Here is a 5,356-nt window from a genome sequence, read left to right on the forward strand (position 1 = left end):
AGTAAAAAAGAAGCAGTTATTAATACATATAACAATTTCATTGGAGAAGCCCCAAGGAAATTATGCTGAGTAAAAAGAAGTCAATCTCAAGTTCCATGCTATACTTAAATAATATTCCATTAAATAATATTCATGAACTAACATATTAACAACTATAGAGATGAATAGCAAATTGTCATTGTCAGGGTTAAAGAGTGAGAGGCGAGGGGTAACAGAAGAGTCTTGTGATTTATAAAGGGGTAACAAGAGAATTTTGTGATAGTAAAGCTGTATATTTTGACTGTGGTACCAGTTACATAAGCCTATATATGTGACAAATTGCATAGACACAAACACAAAAATAAGTGCATGTATAACTGATATATTCTGAATAAGATTTATGAATGGTGCCAATGTCAGTTTTTTGATTTGTCAACTTCTTAGTTTTAATATTATATCAATTTATATTTAACATTATATTAAATATTATATCAATATAATATTATATCAATTGACAATATTATATCAATTATATCAAATATATATCAATACAATATCAATTATATCAATACTATAGTTATGTAAGATGCTAATATTTGGGGAGGCTCGGAGAAGTGTGCACAGAAGTTTCTTGTACATTTCTTTGCAAACTCCCATTAATCTACAATTATTTCAAAGATTTTAAAAAGCACTGCAATATAATAACATGGAAGAACTAACTGTAGATAATAACAAAAAAATTTTGAAAATTTGAAAATAAGATAACCAAAGAATATCTGGCTTAGTCAAACAGAGCTGAAGCCAAAGTTCATAGACTAGCAACCCAGTTTTTGCTTTGGATCCATCCTCACTCTAAGATATCTGAAATTCATCACACCAAATATCTCTGAAAGTAGAAAGGAATATAGTTCTGAAAACAGCAGGATTAGGGGAAGGTCTGATTAAGAAACTACCCAGCTCCCAGGATCCTCATTCCCTCTGTATAGTAGAGAAAAGTCCCAGTGGAATTCTGGAGACTTTTTTAATAGAGGGTCTTTGAACACAGTTTGGGATGGAAGTAATGTATTAAACAGAGAGATTAAGAAAATTAGAGGTATTTGATGGTATTGAGGGTAATTGAGAATTTTTCTTAACCAGCCTCACTCTTAATTTCTGCCATCTATGATAAAGCAGCAGCCAACCTTTACATTCTTACTATTATACATCTTAGTCTATCCAAATTGCTACAACAAAAGATTACAGACCAGGGGACTTCCATGGTGGCTCAGATGGTAAAGAATCCTCCTGCAATGTGGGAAACCTGGGTTCGATCCCTGTGTTGGGAAGATCCCCTGGAGGAGGGCATGGCACCCCACTCCAATATTCTTGCCTGGAGAATCCCCATGGACTGAGGAGCCTGGAGGGCCACAGTCCATGGTGTCACAAAGAGTCAGACATGACTGAGCGACTAAGCACACACAGGTAGCTTATAAAAGATAGAATTTACTTCTCACAGTTCTGGAGGCAGGAAGTGCAAGATGCCAGCATGGCTGGGTGACTAGAAGATTCTCTTTTGGGTTGCAGACTACCAACGTTTCCCTTTTTCCTCACACAGTGAAAGGGACCAGAAATCTCACTCTGGCCTCTTCTACAAGGGCATTAATAGCATTCATTAGAGTTTCACCCTCATGATCTAATCACCTCCCAATGGTTCCATCTCCTAATATCATAATATTGAGTATTAGGATTTCAACATATGAATTTTGAAGGATAAAATAATTTAGACCATAACATTAAATAAATATTATTCACTCTTGTAACAATAGTATATGTTATTAGGTTTTATTCTCATATAACTTTTGATGTTAAAGGTAATTCCTTTTTCATTTTTATTTAAACTTGTTTATCTTTTTATGCAGTTACCACTGATTATTTTTTTAATCCTCTAACAGATGTCTGCTAAACACCAGCCAATAATTTTCCAAAGGCATAAATACTTCAAAGCATCTAACAATCCCCTATCATTTAATTTTTTTGTTGTTGTTCATTTATTTTAACTGATGATCTGCCTCCTACAAACATCTATTCCTTGCGTCAAATTAAACTAATAGCTTTTTAGGCTTAAAGCACATTAATCATGCCAAAGTGGTCCCTTTTTTCTCTCCTGTAATGAAGACATTTGTCCCTGAGTCCTCTTTTTCTCTTTCCTACTTTACTATCTAATTTTTTCATGAATTATAAATTTTAGTGACTTCCTAACATAGGGTATATGAGAGATAAGTTTTTAAAATTATTGTATATCTGAAATTGACTTTATTCAATCTTTACATTTGACTTGATACCTTGGCTAGGTATAATATTAGAGGTTGAATATAATTTTTATCAGAATTTTTAATACCTTTATTTTACTGTCTTTTGTTTTTTAATGTTACTGGTAAGAGTATTTATTTTGTGAATGTTTTAAAGTCTTCTGCTTAACCCCAGACATACTTAAATTTCATGATAATAAGCCTTTGTATGACTATTTCATGCCATTAACTTTACTGGGCATTTAATGGACTCCTTTAACTTAAAGATACATGCCTTTCAGTTTGGGAGCAATTTTGTTTTATTTCTTTGACCATTTCCTCTCCTCTTTTTTTCCTTCTTTCTCTACAACTTCTACTAATTGGATGTTGAACCACCCAAACTAATCCCTTAATTTTCTGCTTTAAAAAAATATTATTTTCTCTTTGTTATTTGGGCTTTTATAGATTTTATGTGAAGACTTCTAATAATTTTTTTCTACTGTACTTTAATTGCCAATTTCGTTTTCTCTGATTGAATTTAAAAGTGGTTTCCTGCTCTTATTTTATGAATGTGATATTATGTGATCTATTTGTCCATTTTAACTGAGTGCCATTTTTAGAAATCTTTGTTTGTTTTGGTATTTCCTTGTCATGGGAGACCTGGATTTGATCCGTGGGTTGGGAAGATCTCCTGGAGAAGGGAAAGGCTACACATTCCAGTATTCTGGCTTAGAGAATTCCATGGACTCTGTAGTCCATGGGGTCGCAAAGAGTGGGACACGACTGAGAGACTTTCAATTTCACTTTCACTGTCATGGGAAAGGATTTCTTCTCATATATGCTACTTCTTCAGGAAATATTTGTATATAAGATCCAAGATCAGAAAGCTCTGTATTGTAGGGGAGAAGACTAGGGCAGGGGAACAGGACTGAACTAGTAGACTTCATTTAGAGTGAATTCCTCCATGTCTTTTGGAAATGCCCAAACATCTAGAGGGCTTTTTATCTAGAAAAGTTTTTCAGCTGCTCTTCCCCACTGACTCCAATTTTCTGCGAGGCAAAGATAAACATGGAAACCAGTATCTTGGAATTCCTCAGGGCTGAGGAAAGGGGCTATGGGGAGTGTAAGGGATCCATGTAGATCTATTTTGTCACCCTGCTTTCATCTTAAAACTCTATGTCACTTGGTATTCACTGGTTCTTGAGTAAACTTCTCCAGATACCATTTTATTCCTTTTGGTGTACATTTTTGAAAGCATTAAGATACTTTAAAACAATATCTTGCATGTTCAGTGTTTGCCCTCCACTTTTCATCTTACCTGCTTCCCAATACAAAGAGACTCTTGGGGGATTTGCGAGGTAAACAAGCTCATTTCCTATCATAACAACCTCATGTGGTTGGTTAGCTTTTGATGTTCTCTGCTCTGCTATGTCAATGATCCTTCTTTCCTTCATCTCATTTGACTCTCTAAAAATTATTCTAACTTTTCTTTCTGAAATTATATTTTCTAATTTTCTCTTCATCCTCATTTGTTAATTTTTATGTATTAAAAGCCATTTTGTGGTGTTTGGGAGGAAGAAGAGATTATCACCTTCATCTGTGGTCAAGTCTTTACATTTAACCCACAGTTAACTAATACATTTGGAGAAGGCACTGGCAACCCACTCCAGTACTCTTGCCTGGAAAATCCCACGGACGGAGGAGACTGGTAGGCTGCAGTCCATGGGGTCGCAAAGAGTCGAACACCACTGAGCAACTTCACTTTCACTTTTCACTTTCCTGCATTGGAGAAGGAAATGACAACCCACTCCAGTGTTCTTGCCTGGAGAATCCCAGGGACAAAGGGCCCTGGTAGGCTGCTGTCTATGGGGTCGCACAGAGTTGGACATGACTGAAGCAACTTAGCAACAGCAGCAGTAGCTAATACATTAAAAAATATTACTAGATATATGTTCACTTCTTATTTTGTATTTTCTTAACCATATATTCTAAGTGAACATGGATGGAAACTGAACATCATATAGGTATCTGAGGAATAAGTTCTCATACTGAAACTTTTAAGAAATCCCTAGTCATATGCTGGGAAAGATTGAAGGCAGGAGGAGAGGGGATGACAGAGGATGAGATGGTTGGATGGTATCACTGACTCAATGCACCTGAGTTTGAGCAAGCTCTGGGAGATGGTGAAGGACAGGGAAGCCTGGCGTGCTGCAGCCCATGGGGTCACAAAGAGTTGGACAAAATTGAACGGCTGAACAACAACAAGTCATACTGATGGGCTTCCCTGGGCTCAGTGGTAAAGAATATTTCTCTGTTGCAGGAGATGAGGGTTCTAATCCTGGTTTGGGAAGATCCCCTGGAGTAGGAAATGGCAAATGACTCCAGTATTCTTGCCTGGGAAATCTCCATGGACAGAGGAAGTTGGCAGGCTACAGTCCATGGGGTCGCAAAAGAACTGGACTTGACTTAGCAACTAAAACAACAAGTCATGTGGATATTGTGGGTGAAGGATCACTAGAGGGGAATCCAGCAATCTTTGGCAGAATCTAGATGGTAGAGAGACTAAAGTGGCAAATTACTCTCACCATTGTAAAGCCATTTTTTGTAGTTTCTGTCACAAACTAGAATTTCTTAGTGGAAATCGTGCAGTCCTTCACTTGTATGTTCATAATGGGTCTGAGCTACCAGGTATAGTGTGTTTCAAAAAAAGTACTGTCTTAACTGCTACAGATAGTAAATGGGCAATGCATCCAATTGCAGACGGATCTTTCTAATAGAAATTTATCACCTTTTTTTCTACTTTAAGATTGAAGAAGCAAATGCCAAACTCAGTTGCCTGTAGAATAAATTGAGGGATCTTTCTGAGAAGATAGGAATTGATTTAGACACCTTCATTTAATGTAGCATAAGAGCACAACATTGCTCTTACACAGGAAATGATTGTCATCATCAGTGTGCTTGTTAGTCTTGTATCTTGGTTGAATAAGAAATATAGGTCATTACATATGTTGCTTATGAAAGCAAAATAAGATATTAATATGTATATTTTCTATGTTCTCCTAAGAGAGACATTTTTACTTTTCCTGAAAGAAAAATTTATATGTATATAT

This window comes from Bison bison, unplaced genomic scaffold (genome assembly GCF_000754665.1).
Source record: "Bison bison bison isolate TAMUID 2011002044 unplaced genomic scaffold, Bison_UMD1.0 scf7180017864042, whole genome shotgun sequence".
Taxonomy (NCBI): domain Eukaryota; kingdom Metazoa; phylum Chordata; class Mammalia; order Artiodactyla; family Bovidae; genus Bison; species Bison bison.